Here is a 15,740-nt window from a genome sequence, read left to right as displayed (position 1 = left end):
GTCTTTCTCAATTTCTTTCATGAGTACTTTATAGTTTTCTGAGTACAGATTCTTTGCCTCTTGGGTTATGTTTATTCCTAGGTATCTTATGGTTTTGCATGCAATTGTAAATGGGATCAACTCCTTAATTTCTCTTTCTTCTGTCTTGCTGTTGGTGTATAGAAATGCAACTGATTTCTGTGCATTGATTTTATATCCTGACATTTGACTGAATTCCTGTACAAGTTCTAGCAGATTTGGAGTGGATTCTTCTGGGTTTTTCACATTAAGTATCACCTCATCTGCAAAGAGTGAGAGTTTGACTTCTTTGCTGATTTGGATGCTTTTAATTTCTTTTTGTTGTCTGCTGAGGCTAGGACTTATAGTACTATGTTGAATAGCAGTGGTGATAGTGGACATCTGTGCCATGTTCCTGACCTTAGGGGAAAAGCTCTCAATTCTTCCCCATTAAGAATGGTATTTGCTGTGGGTTTTTCATAGATGGGTTTGATGATATGGAGGTACATACCCTAGGTCCCTACACTTTGAAGAGTTTCGATCAAGAAAGGATGCTGTACTTTGTTAAATGCTTTTTCAGCATCTATTGAGAGTATCATATGGTTCTTATTCTTTCTTTTATTAATGTATTGTATCACATTGATTGATTTGGGAATGTTAACCAAGCTTGCAGCCCAGGAATAAATGCCACTTGGTTGTGGTGAATAATCCTTTTAGTGTACTGTTGGGTCCTATTGGCTAGTATTTTGGTGAGAATTTTCACACCTGTGTTCATCAAGGATATTGGTCTCTAATTCTCCTTTTTGAGCTCTGTCTCCTTTTTGGTCTTTGTCTGGTTTTGGGACCAAGGTAATGCTGGCCTCGTAAAATGAGTTTGGAAGTTTTCCTTCCATTTCTATTTTTTGGAACAGTTTCAGGAGAATAAGTATTAATTCTTCTTTAAATGTTTCGTGGAATTCCCCTGGGCTCTTGTTTGTTGGGAGATTTTTGATGACTGCTTCAATCTCCTTATTGGTTATGAGTGTTCAGGTTTTCAGTTCAGTTTTAGTAGTTTACATGTCTCTAGGAATGCATCCATTTCTTTCAGACTGTCAAATTTGCTGGCATGTAGTAGCTCGTAATATGTTCTTACAATTGTTTGTATTTCTTTGGTGTTGGTTGTGATCTCTCCTCTTTCATTCATGATTTTATTTATTTGGGTCCTTTCTGTTTTCTTTTTGATAAGTCTGGCCAGAGGTTCATCAATCTTATTAATACTTTCAAAGAACCAGCTCTAGTTTCGTTGATTTGTTCTACTGGTCTTTTGGTGTCTGTTTAATTGATTTTTGCTCGATCTTCATGATTTCTCTTCTCCTGCTGGTTTAGGCTTTCTTTGCTGTTCTTTCTCCAGCTCCTTTAGATGTAGGGTTAGGTTGTGTACTTGAGACCTTTCTTGTTTCTTGAGAAAGGCTTATATTGCAATATACTTTCCTCTCACGACTGCCTTTGCTATGTCCCACAGATTGTGAACCATTGTGTTTTCATTTTCATTTGTTTCCATGAATTGTTTCAGTTCTTCTTTAACTTCCTGGTTGACCCATTCATTCTTTCATAGGATGCTTTTTAGCCTCCATGTATTTGTGTTCTTCCCAACTTTTGTCTTATGATTGAGTTCTAGCTTCAGAGAATTATGGTCTGAAAATAGGGAGGGAATGATCCCAATCTTTGGTACCAGTTGAGACCTGATTTGTGACCCACTATGTGAGGTATTCTGGAGAATGTTCCATGTGCTCTAGAGAAGAATGTGTATTCTGTTGCTTTGGGATAGAATGTTCTGAATATATCTGTGATGTCCATCTGGTCCAGTGTGTCATTTAAGGCCTTTATTTCCTTGTTGATCTTTTGCTTGGATGATCTGTCCATTTCAGTGAGGGGAGTGTTAAAGTCCCCTACTATTATTGTATTATTGTCTATGTGTTTCTTTGATTTTGTTATTAATTGGTTTATATAATTGGCTGCTCCCAAGTTAGGGGCATAGATATTTAAAATTGTTAGATCTTCTTGTTGTACAGACCCTTTGAGTATGATATAGTGTCCTTCCTCACCTCTTATTATAGTCTTTGGCTTAAAATCTAATTTTTCTGATATAAGGATTGCCACCCCTGCTTTCTTCTGATGTCCATTAGCATGGTAAATTCTTTTCCACCCCCTCACTTTAAATCTGGAGATGTCTTCGGGTGTAAAATGAGTTTCTTGTAGGCAACATATAGATGGGTTTTGTTTTTTTATCCATTCTGATACCCTGTGTCTTTTGATTGGGGCATTTAGCCCATTAACATTCAGGGTAACTTTGAGACATATTAATTTAGTGCCATTATATTGCCTGTATGGTGACTCTTACTGTATATTGTCTATGTTCCTTTCTGGTCTACTACTTTTAGGCTCTCTCTTTGCTTAGAGGACACCTTTCAGTATTTCCTGTAGAGCTGGTTTGGTGTTTACAAATTCTTTATTTTTTATTTGTCCTGGAAGCTTTTTATCTCTCCTCCTATTTTCAATGATAGCCTAGCTGGATATATTATTCTTGGCTGCATGTTTATCTCATTTAGTGCTCTGAATATATCATGCCAATTCTTTCTGGCCTGCCAGGTCTCTGTGGATAAGTCTGTTGCCAATCTAATATTTGTATGTTACAGACTTCTTTTCCCAGGCTGCTTTCAGGATTTTCTCTTTGTCACTAAGACTTGTAAATTTTACTATTAGATCACGGGGTGTGAACCTATTCTTATTGATTTTGAGGGGGGTTCTCTTCACCTCCTGGATTTTGATGCTTGTTCCCTTTGCCGTATTAGGGAAATTCTCTACTATAATTTGCTCTAGTATACCTTCTGCCCCTCTCCCAATTTCATCTTCTTCTGGAATCCCAATTATTCTAATACTATTTCATCTTATGGTATCATTTATCTCTCGAATTCTCCCCTCGTGGTCTAGTAGTTGTTTATCTCTCTTTTGCTCAACTCTTCTCTGTCATTTGGTCTTCTATATTACTAATTCTCTCTTCTGCCTCATTTATCCTAGCAGTAAGGGCCTCCATATTTTATTGCACCTCATTAATAGCTTTTTAAATTTTAACTTGGTTAGATTTTAGTTCTTTTATTTCTCCAGAAAGGGCTTTTATTTCTCCAGACAGGGTTTCTCTAATATCTTCCATGCCTTTTTTGAGCCCACATAGCACCTTCAGAATCATCATTCTGAATTCTAGTTCTGATATATTACCAACATTCATATTGGTTAGGTCCCTAGATGTTGGTATTGCTTCTTGTCTTTCTTTTTTTGTGGTGAGTTTGTCTGTCTTGTCATTTTATCCAAATAAGAATATATGGACGAGAGAATAAAATAGTAAAAGGGTGACAGAGACCCCAGAAAAATGCATTCTAACCAAATCAGAAGAGATCCAAAACTGGGGGGAGAAGAAAGGGGGAAAAAGAATTAATTATATATATATTTAATTCTTTATTATATACATATGTATGTATATAATACTTATATATTTATTATATATAATTGTAATTATATATATAATATATAAATTATACATATTATTTATTTATTTATTTATTTATATTAGACTGGTGAATAGAACGGAGCCACCCACTTGATTTTGGGTATATTTTGGTCTCTTAGAAGAAACTACCTCCAAAAATTTTAAAGAAAGAAAAATTTATGTACTTACAATAATAAGGGTAAACATGATGAAGGGATGGAATATGACTATAAAGATGAACATTTTTTTTTTAAGATGAACATTTTTAAAAAATTCTAAAAAAGGAATTGATAAGATAATTTGTTTAGAAAAAGAAAAAAAAAGAGGAGGGAATGTGCTCAGGTTGGAGCCTAGAACAAAGCCATGTGCTAGATTAGGGTATATTTGATCTTTTAGAAGAAATTGTACCCCAAAATTTTTTAGAAAAAAACCCTATATTTATACAAAAAATAAGGTTAAGTACAATGAAGGGATAAAGTATAACAATAAAGGTTTAAAAAGATTTTTTTAGAAAGGTATTTTTAAACTAGTTAAAATATGTTAAAAGAGGAAAGATGAAAAGTTCAAAAAATAGAATAAAGAAATTAAAAAATTTTAACTTTGCAAAACTAAAGGATCATGGGGAAAAGGCTATGAATTCTATGCATTGCTTTCCTCTAGTTCTGGAGTTCAGCCGTTCTCATCGAAGTGTGAGCTTGGTCTTGGCTGGATGTTCTTGCTAATCTTCTGTGGGAGGGGTCTGTCACAGTGATTCTCAAATGTCTTTGCCCGAGGCAGAATTGCACCACCCTTGCCAGGGACTGGGCTAAGTAATCTGCTCGGTTTTGCTCTCAGAGCTTTTGTTCTCTGAATACTTTGGAAGTTGGGAATGAAAATGGCGGCCTCCCAAACTCTGGCCCAAAGGAGCTGAGAGCTCAGGGCCCCACTCCTCAGTGTGCCCTCAGAGAAAAGCAGTCAATCACTCCTGTCTCCCTGGTTTCTGGCCACACTCCAAGCTCACCTGGCCTGTGACTGAGCGTTTCTATCTCTGGCACACAGCACCATTTGGAATCTTCAAACCCAGCACAGTCCTCCCACGCTGCTCCTCCCAGTGGAGGAAGGTGAGTCTCCTGGATCTGCCACTTGTGGGGTCTCTGCTAGAAGAGCAGTGGCCTGACGGTGCCTTGGATCATGGTTTAAGGTAAACCTGATCTGGAAACTCACTCCTCGGCTCTGTCTCTGTAGTGCGCTTCCCTGCTCCGATACCTGGCAGCTCTACCACACTCAGACATCCCGGTCTTTCTGTCATCCCATGGGACCTGAGACCACACTGTCCCCATGAGGGCTCCAACCCTGCTTATCCTCTGGATCGATGTCCCTCAGTGGACAGACTTCTAAAAGTTCTGATTTTATGCTCTGCTGCTCTGCGGCTTGCCAGGAGCCAGCCCTTCTCCCCACGGTCTATCTTCCCATCACTTTGGATTCACTTCTCTACATGTCCTACTTTTCAGAAAGTGGACAGTTTTCTGTTCCTAGAATTGCTGATCTTCTTTTCTTCTATCTCCTGTTGAGTTTGTAGGTGTTTGGAATGGTTTGATACCTATCTAGCTGAACTCCTGGGATCTGATGTCATTTCAGTCTGCTATTCTTCCACCATCTTGGCGCACCCCACCTCCCCCACCTATCTGGCAGTTTCTCAGATTATCTTTGTTTTTGATGACCTTGACAATGTTGAGGTATATTGGTTTTGTACTTTGTACAGTGTTATTCAGTTTAGATTTGTCTGTTTCTTCATCATTAAACTGGGATTATGTGTTCTTGGGCAGAAGCCCACAAAAGTAGAATGCCATTTTATTCATATCATATTAAAGGTTCATACTATTGACAGGACTTGACTGTTGATGTTGACCTTGATCAGCTGACTGAAATAGTGTTTGTCAGGTTTCTCCATTATAAGGTTACTCTTTCCCCTCTTTGTCTTCTGTAATTTTTGGAAGAAAGTTACTGTGACCAGCCCAGAATTAAGGAGTAGGGAGTGATGCTCAGCCTCACTGAGGGTAGAGTATCTATATAAATTATTTGGCATCCTTCTGAATTGGACATTTATCACTTTCCCCCCATTTGTTATTCAATTATCTTTTATATCAGTATAGAGTCATGGGTATCTATTTTATATTTTGGTTATAGTTCAATCCTACCTTGTTTTGTTACTCAAATTGTTCCAACTCTGACAACTGAGAACTCTTTCAGTTGGTGCTTATCTGTCTTTGACATACTCTCATTTGTGTGTGTGTGTGTGTGTGTGTGTGTGTGTGTGTGCGCACATGCGTGTGTGTGTGTGTGTGTGTGTGTGTCCATCTGTCTATGTACTTGGGCATTGCCTTCATTTCTGGTTCTACAAGACGATCAGGATTATCTTGTGTATTTCCTGCCACTATTCTAGACTCAGACATTTTTCCAAGTTGTGGAAATTTAGTTCCTTTTCTTTTCTTTTTAAAGATTTATTTATTTTAGAGAGAGAGAGAGAGCACAAGTGGGAAGGGTAGGGAGAGGGAGAGAAAATCGCAAGCAGACTGTATTAAGCATGGAGTGCAAAACAGGGCTTGCTCTCCTGACCCAGAGATCATGACCTGAGCCCAAACAGAGTCAGACCCTCAACCAAATGTGCCACCCAGGTGCCCCTCTTAGTTCCCTTTTTTGAAGAATGTTATTAGAAACTAAGATCTTTGTGGTAGATATGCTCATTGCTACTAGGGTGTTGTTACTCCTTGGTTTTCTCAACTAACAGAGCAAAGATCATGTGTACACAATTGCCTTTCAGGAACTAAAACACTGTCTATATATTGATTAATATAATTAACATATACTTACCTGAGTAATTGTTCATTATCTTCTTAAAATACATAGCCTCTGTAGGTTTGTTATTCTGATTCCTGGTAACTGGAAAGATATTTTATATCTTTAAGAAGTAATCCTTAAAATTCTACATTTAGAAGAAATAATTTTCTTTCCTATGCATTGTCTTTATTAGTGCTTTGTTACTGAATTATTGTCTGGTAATGGTAATTAAGGTACAGTTGAATATTGGAAAAACTTTCAGCAATATTGTGATTTGAAAATCACATGTTCTTTTGGTTCAAAATCTTTTTAAAAAATCTGCTGAAGAAGCTACTTTAAGTAAGCAAGACCATCCCATGCTATTTTAAAAAAATATAATCACTTTTATAGATAAGTGAGGAGTCTTAGAAAATTTGGAGAATACAAATATATTCACATATGTTTTAAATAATGTTGATGGGCGCCTGGGTGGCTCAGTGGGTTAAGCCACTGCCTTCAGCTCAGGTCATGATCTCAGGGTCCTGGGATCGAGTCCCGCATAGGGTTCTCTGCTCGGCAGAGATCCTGCTTCCCTCTCTCTCTCTCTGCCTGCCTCTCCATCTACTTGTGATCTCTCTCTGTCAAATAAATAAATAAAATCTTAAAAAATAATAATAATAAATAAATAAATAAATAATGTTGAATATTTAAAAAAATTACAATAAACTAAAACTCCATTTGGCAAACCAAACATGAAATGTTTTACAGGATTGTCTCCAATAACAGGAAGCCCTATAGGGATTCAAATATTCAAGCTTAAGAGCTTAACTTTTTTTCTCTCTGAAATATATTTCAAATGTCTTTAGAATCGTGTTGGCTAACTGAACATAATTTTTTTAAAAATGTGAAAAAAAAATAAAATGCCTTTGGAATCTTCAATAGACATCTGACCTAAATTTAATTTTTCTATTTTGTATCAACTTTGTAATTATTATTATATACATGAATTTTTTTTCAGCATGTAAAATGTTGATAAATTTAGAGATACTAAGTGGTATAATTCATTCTTTGCCCCTATTACATTGGCCTTGCAGGAGTTAAAGTGCCTATTTTTTTAAGTGCCTATTTTTATGATTATGAATCATTTTAGGTACACAAAAATCTATACAGTAATATCGTGAACATATTTGCAGCCAACATAGAGCTTAAGAAGAAAAGAGTTATTACAGAAATAGTTGGTACCTCTTGTTTCCCCTCATCCTATAAGCTTTCTTTCTAGAATAACAACCACCATGAATTTCTGTTTATCACTCTTCCGCATGCTCTTATAATTTTAGGACATGTGTGTCGATCCATAAACACTATATAGTAAAATGTTGCATCTTTTTTTACTTTAATAAATATATGGCATCATCTTGTGTATATCATTTAACAACCTAATTTTTTTCATTCCAAATCATTTTTTTGAGGCTCGTCTATGTTTTCTACCTAACTGTACATCAGGGGTTACTAAACTCCAGCCTGCAGGCTAGAGCTGTATCACTGCCTGTCTTTGTAAAATTGTATTGGAATATTAGCCGTGGGATGTGGTATGACTTATATGTTGTCTATTCTGCTTTCTTGCCATACAACAGAGTTGGGTAATTGCGACAGAAGCTCTATGAATTACAGAGCCTAAGATATTTACTACCTGGTCCCTTACAGGAGAAGTTAGTTGATTCCTGCTCTAGATCATTCAGCCTGTTTGGTATGTAGCATTCTATTATATGAATATAATGTAATTATAAACATTAGTTTTTCTCTGCTAGGTAATTATACTTTTTTCAATGTAAATGTTTCTAGCTTTTTTGTTTTTCCCTGTGATTTCTTTCTTTCACAGATTGACTAGTATGAGGATTCTACTCTTACATGGAATGGAAAGTTATCAATGAGGCTTAGCAACACTGTGTGTAAAATGTAAGTATGAGAATATTGAATGAAAGTTTTGGAAATTCCTCTAAATATTCCATGTGTTAGTTTTTAGCTTGCATTACATCATGGAGGTCTTTTCTCTTGATTTCCATTGCTCAGCTATACCCTTGCTCATTAAAGTTTCTTTTGGGGCAGTGAGGTGTTCCTGTATTTATATGCAACCAAATGTAGCAGAGGCCATGGAAAATGTGAAACCAAAGAAATATAGGTTGATCCCTCAGCGCATAACCCATTGCTCCTGGCAAAATCTCAACTCTGTTATAGGAAAAATAGAAAGGTGTGACCTTCAAAAGAAACCAATGAAATGCTCACTGAGACAGACGCCCAATAAAAACACTGCCTCAAATGAATTACAGATTGATGATGGAATTGAAAAGAGAGAAGTTAATGCTGAAAAAATCCTTCAACTGTTCTTTAAAGGATCAAGGGAATGAAATACACCTGCCTGCTGGTAAACATGCATAGCAAGACATTTCCATCTATCATTTCATGTTCTGAAAGGCAGCAATGCTATTCTGATTTCAGAATCTTGAATTTCTTTAATGAGTTCTCTGCTGGAATATCACAAGCTGTTCTATTAAATCAGTTTCAGGAGACTTAAGCAGGATTTGTATTAAAGTCATTGTATATCTATCATTTTGGTAGAAGAAAAAGCGAAACTGGCTAAAGGAGAATGCATTGTGGCATCCCCACACCTGAATTTGTTCTATATTGCAACTTTCTCCTCACACAAGTGTTTCCTAATGTGGGCTGAAGCCATCCATTTAAGCATGACTTATTCATGCTCAAAAAGTGATTGATTTACGCAGCCAATGAAATGCTGAACTCCCTATTCCTACTGCTTGACATACTTGCACTACAGATACTGATGGTTTAAAGCAGCAAGATTGACTGTGTGGAGGAACAGCGGGAATGCCAAGATGGATCAGTGACAGCCACGGTGACTTTTAAATGCAGTTATAACCATAAAAGTGCCTGGGTGAAAACGGTACCATGGAAGTCCTTCTATCCCTCACAGTGGCTTCTATAGAGGATCCCATGGAGTTTTTAAGCCACATGTGCATGCTGCTTTCTTACCAGTGGGTTAGCAAAAGTTATACTGGTACTAGTATATTGAAGTCCATCTTAAGTATCACCACTAGATACAAGGGATTAGCAAATATTCAAGCACATGCAAGGGTGTTAGGAGAAAACAAAGCTGGTTTTCCAAACCCATACAATTAAGACATCATTTCTAGGGATTAAAAATGTTTTCCATCTTTAACCACAAACTTATCCTAACACCAAATCCTAAGGTGTCGTTAAAATGGTGTTCTCTTTGTAAAGAAAAGTTAACTTTTTAAAAGATTTTCTTTCTTTCTTTCTTGGACAGACAGAGATCACAAGTAGGCAGAGAGACAGGCAGAGAGAGAGGAGGAAGCAGGCTCCCCGCTGAGCAGAGAGCCCGATGTGGGGCTCGATCCCAGGACCCTGAGACCACGACCTGAGCCGAAGGCAGAGGCTTAACCCACTGAGCCACCCAGGTGCCCCTGAAAAAAAGAAATTTTAAAAAAGCTTTTTGCTTGCTTCCTTTGGAAGACTTCCATATGGGAGTTTATATATCAGCCAAATATTTTAGAATTGTGGAGGAAGTCTCATTTCTCTCTCCCTCTTTCCCTCCTTTCTTTCACATTTATTTCATTATTTATTGGACACCAGTAAATAGACACTAGGCACTAGAGGGACTGATAGTCATATGTATTGTGCAATGATATGTGTCCAGCATCTTTTCTAACTGGTTTATTCCTGTGTTTTATCAATGGCCGAATGTTCTACCACCACTGATACTAGATGTATTAATCCATAATTTATTCAACATATGTCATTTCTGCCCTCATGGAGTTTGTGTCTGGTGATTTTTTCCAGGAATTTTCTACTTAAATAAGTGGCACAGGGAATTATTTTAAGGACAGTAAGCAGTTCCTAAATAATAATTTGAAAAGCCAGCTGAGAAGCTAAGCAGCATAAGTTTTTCATCCTGTATGTCTTGGATCTGTTAGGACACCTTCAGTGTCTTCAGAAGTATGTGCTAAATTGTTATTCTCAACATCACAAGTTGTGCAAGACACAAAGGATACCAAGGGCTGTCTCTATTTTACAAGCTATAGAAGTATTTGAGAAGAGAAAACTTAAAAAAGTAAATGAAAATATGACAATTTGCTAGTAAGGATTGGGCAAGCTATGTTACAATTGGAACTAAATATAGTTACAGCAGTTATAATTCTAAGCCAATTTATTTATCTGAAAGATAGGGTTAACAATATACCAACTTCCATATAGGCTTTGAGTATTAAATAAAATATCCATGCAAAATGCTTATCATAGTGTCTATCTAATGGTAAGTACTCCAAGAAAGTTATGTACTACTGGTCTATAGTTACCATCACTCTGATCACCATCCAACAAATGGAATTGAAGAGTAGCTTCAAACAGAGTATAATACAGAATTAAGGAAATCAGTAATAACCTAGATGTCCATTTTCCACTTTTATGTGCTGGTTGATTGCTTTCCATCCTAAGTCAATCAAGCAGTTCTGATTTCTATAAAATGGTTATACCAGGCATCCTATAATTTTTATAATCTTGACTGATGGTTTAATGGGGTTAACAGGAAGAATCATGTCCCACAGCACACAAAATTTTACTAAAAACATCCCCATAAATATTTTTATATCCCCAATTCTGTGCTGCTTCTTTGTCACTAATGATTCTTTCTCCTCCTACTCTACCCTGTGCCCACACTGTGTGCTTCCCTCTTCATATCTGTGTAGAACAACCTTGCTCTGGATACAAATTTGAATATGACACTCATCTGAATTTTCTGTCCAGCAATCTATCTTATAATCAGCAGAATGTTCTCAGCTTCAAAGAAGCTTATGTTGTTAACTCTGGTTATTAAGTATTACATGAAAATAGAGTTGATGGTATTTTCACTAAAATAATTTCTAAGCCAAGAGGATACAATTTTCTCCATATCATTGTACCAAATACAAGAAATTTTAAAAGGAGTTTATCAGTTGTGGTGACTGCCATTTAGGAGTTTTGAACTGAGAAAATGCTATTGAATTTGGTGAGGAGATAGCTGATCTTTGGCAGAATAATTTCAGCAATAATCCTGGAGCTGAAAAACCAGATCGTGTCATTCCTTCAGCAAAAAAAAAAAAAAAAAAAAAAAAAAAGTGTCTTTACCGCTTCCAAATATATGTGATTATATTGCAATTTTAGAACCAAAAAGGAAAATGGTTAAGGAATGAACAGATGGTAATTAAATGGAGATAGGATCCAAAATTACTCTTTCAAAAAGTTTATTAGTGAGGAAAAATAGTGGACCAAAGATTATGCAATATCAAGGAATAGCTTTTTTTTTTTTAAAGAAAGATAAATAGAAATGATTATATTGAAGATGAGAAAGAGAACTGTGAAATGGAAAGCAAAAGGGAAAAAACTCTGGAAAATATTTCTTATATTTATCTAGAAGGGAAAAACATAAGAAAGGATAAATATGTGGAGAAACTTTGGGGATGGTACAAATGATGGAGTTATGGAGAAATATTGAGGTGTCAAGAGAGCTGAAAGAAATTGGACCAAGCTTTCTACTTTTTCCAGACCTTAAAGGGAGTGGGGGAAACTTTTTTAAAAATTTGGTGTGAAGAATAAAATCTAGTGCGAACGAAGTTATATTGGTTGCTCTTGGTGCTCCATCAGCATCCCCTTTACTGGTAGTGTACCCAACCCTGACTGCTGTGAATATTGGCTGCTAATTTCTCACAGCTGTACCCCCTTTAGAATATGACCACCCTCAGCTGGAGACCCCAGCCAGACATTGACAGAGAAGTACAAAAACACCAACTGCCTTGACTCAAGGTGGGACCATCTCTGTGGGTGCAATTCATGATCCAGAGCTTTGCAGTGGAACAGAATAGGCTCCAGGTGGAACACATTCCTCCTTGCATTTTCTCCCCATGCCCTAGCCTGCTTCCTCATGACCTTACTCCTCAGGGCATTAAATTTAATAAACCACTGGGACAAGAATCCCCATATCGGTCCCAGCTTTAGGGGACAGGAATGTATAAAAGAATCAGGGAACTGCAGAGAGGGTTTGATGGATGTCAAGCAAGCTAATTTGTGGTGGAGTCTATGAGAGTATCATGGTGGTTGGATTTTTGCTTGTTTTACCTTATTTTTTAGCTGTCCTCAGCAGTCACAAATGGAAGAAGTAGAAGCAGCCAGTAGGTTGATAGAGTAAAATGAAAAGTAATTGGTGGTTCTAGAGAAAGAAACTCTGAAAAATCTGATGATGAGATCTAAACTGTGAGGAGATATGTAAAATCCAACGGTAGAGCTATTAGGTAAGAGTGATAAAATGAGAAAGCATAAACTCTTTCCTTCATATCAGTTATATTTGCTCTTTGCCTTTACCCATGGGTGCTCTGTAGTTCTTCAGACTCTGACCTCATCCTCAGATGATCCTGGATAGCCCAGAGAAGCAAGGTCATCCCTTTGGGATATGACAGTCTTAGTTGTCTTTGACAAATTTAATGACCATCCCTTACCCCAGGAAAGATGAAGTTGCATGTTATATGATGTTGTAAATATATTGGAAAACATCTGGCAGTTAACTGGACAAGTTACCAGAACGTAAGAAAATATCAGCATCAATTCTTGCTCATTCTTTTTTCTTGTCTATTATATTAAAGGTTTGATGATTGAACTAATATCCTTCCATTGGGTTGAGTTCCTTAGACACTCCTCCAGTGGACTCCACCCAAAGTACAGGTTATTTTAAAATATATTCTGCCCACTCTCTCACCTCTCAAGTCAGGGCTTTTTTAGGAGAAAAAAATGGATTGGGTTTGACTGAGGAATTAGTACTTCCAAAAACTTTTGTCAAAATGAGGTCCATATTCTCATATCTCAATATCTGTATAAAGATCATTTTCCTTTTATTGTTAAGAACACTGATGCATAAGATTATGCACGGTGATATGGAAATTCTGAAAGCATATTAGAATGGGAATATGGATCACGAGGCTTTAGTCTCAGCCTAGAAGAGTTCTCGTTCAGTGACGACATCGTCATAACTGTTGGGCATTGCCCATTCATTGCTACAGTCAGTGTAAATAAAAGATAGAGATGTGTAGTTCCTATTGAATTATGTTTCTCATTGTGATTTTTTGATTGATATAAAACTGGGTAACAAGTATTTATCATAAAACACAATTGCAGTCTTCTCTTTTTTATTTTATTTTTTTTTTAAAGATTTTATTTATTTATTTGACAGAGAGAGATCACAAGTAGGCAGAGAGGCAGGCAGAGAGAGAGGAAGGGAAGGAGGCTCCCCGCTGAGCAGAGAGCCCGATGCAGGACTCGATCCCAGGACCCTGAGATCATGACCTGAGCCGAAGGCAGCAGCTTAATCCACTGAGCCACCCAGGCGCCCCAGTCTTCTCTTTTTTAATGCACTTCTGTAGGTACACATTTCACTTACTGCATTCAGGAAATAAAGGCTTTCATTTTTACTCCAAGGGCTGGGTCATACTGTTTGTTAGATTTTTTTTTTTTTTATAAATAGGAACTCTGTTGCTAAAATGATATCAAACAGCCATGGAACAAAAAATAATTAACATTTGGAGACAAAAAAGGAAGTGATGCAGGAACGTTTTTTATTTGTTTTACACATGCTTACATCTAGGAATTCAGAAGAGCTTGAGACACAAAATTGTGTCCTCCAAATTTACATTACTGAATGAATATCCATGTTGGAGGATCTATTAAGAAAATGTCAAAAAGGTAGAATGTATTGGGGCACCTGGGTGGCTCAGTGAATTAAAGACTCTGCTTTTGGCTCAGGTCATGGTCCCAGGGTCCTGGGATTGAGCCCCACATCGAGCCCCACATCGGGCTCTCTGCTCAGTGGGGAGCCTGCTTCTCTTTCTGCCTGCCTCTCTGCCTACTTGTGATCTCTGTCAGATAAATAACATCTTAAAAAAAAAAAGTAGGTCCCAAAAATGATCCCAAAGAGAATTCTACCTTTCCACGTTTTGAATATGATGCAGTTTTGGTAAGAATAAAAAGTTAAGTTCATTCAAATTATAGTAGGTAGAGTGAAGCAAACCGATTGAGGAGAACATTATTGTCCTTGATGCATTGATGAGCTAACTCAGGAAGACAAAGAGTCAAATAATAAATGCTACATTTTGAGTATATGTAATTAATACTACAGAAACAGAGGAAGAGGACTTCATGGGACTAGAATAGTCATCAAGCCTTCAGAAAAGAATTTCATTATTTTAGTGTTGTTAAGGAGCATGACTTTGTTGGATGAAATGGAGAACAACATTGGATAAATACACTGCTATCAGGACTGAAAATGATGGGACACCTGGGTGGCTCAGTAAGTTAAGTGGCTACCATTGGCTCATTCAGCTCAGGTCATGATTTCAGGGTCCTGTGATTGAGCCTCATGTTGGGCTCACCACTCAGCAGTGAGTCTGTTTTATCCCACTTCCTCTGCCCCTTGGCCTGCTTGTACTTTCTGTCTCTCAAACAAGTAAATAAAGTCTTAAAAAAAAAAAAAGGATTGTAAAAGGAGGTATAAACAAAGAAAGACTTCACATTCTAAAGGTTAGGATTTCACAGAGGACAACAGCTGCCACCATGTATCCCTTAATGTGTGCTATGACTAGTGTTACTGTTATCTGTTTTAATCCTCATAATATGCTTATTATTACTCCCACTTTTCAGGTGGAGAAACAGAGGTTCAGAAAGTGTTTGAGTTGTTTTAGATCTCACAGCTAAGAAGTGATAAAGCCAGCATGTCATTCTAAATCTTTCTGGCTCCAATCTTATTTTTTATTCTATGGTTCCTCTTTGAAGATTTTTTTTTAGCTATTTTTTCTTAATTATTTTTATTAACATATAATGTATTATTTGTCCTAGGGGTACAGGTCTGTGAATCATCAGGCTTACACATGTCACAGCACTCACTATAGCACATACCCTCCCCAATGTCCATAACCCAACCACCCTCTCCATACCCCTCTCCCCGCCAGCAACCCTCAGTCTGTTTTGTAAAATTAAGAGTCTCTTATGGTTTGTCTCCCTCCCGATCCCATCTTGTTTCATTTTTTTCTTTCCCTACCTCCCAAACCTCCTACTCTGCCTCTCAAATTCCTCAAATCAGTGAGGTCATATAATATTGTCTTTCTCTGATTGACTTATTTCACTCAGCATAATACCCTCTAGTTCCATCCACATCGTTAAAAATGGCAAGATTTCATTTCTTTTGATGGCTGTGTAGTATTCCATTATACCTATATACATACATATATATATATATATATATATGTATATATATATATATATATTCCACATATACCACATATCTTTTATCCACTCACCTGTTCATGGACAT

Source organism: Enhydra lutris, unplaced genomic scaffold (genome assembly GCF_002288905.1).
Source record: "Enhydra lutris kenyoni isolate GAN:26980312 unplaced genomic scaffold, ASM228890v2 scaffoldscaffold27, whole genome shotgun sequence".
NCBI classification, from domain to species: domain Eukaryota; kingdom Metazoa; phylum Chordata; class Mammalia; order Carnivora; family Mustelidae; genus Enhydra; species Enhydra lutris.
The sequence above is the reverse complement of the archived record's forward strand: the minus strand, read 5'-3'. Positions refer to the sequence as shown.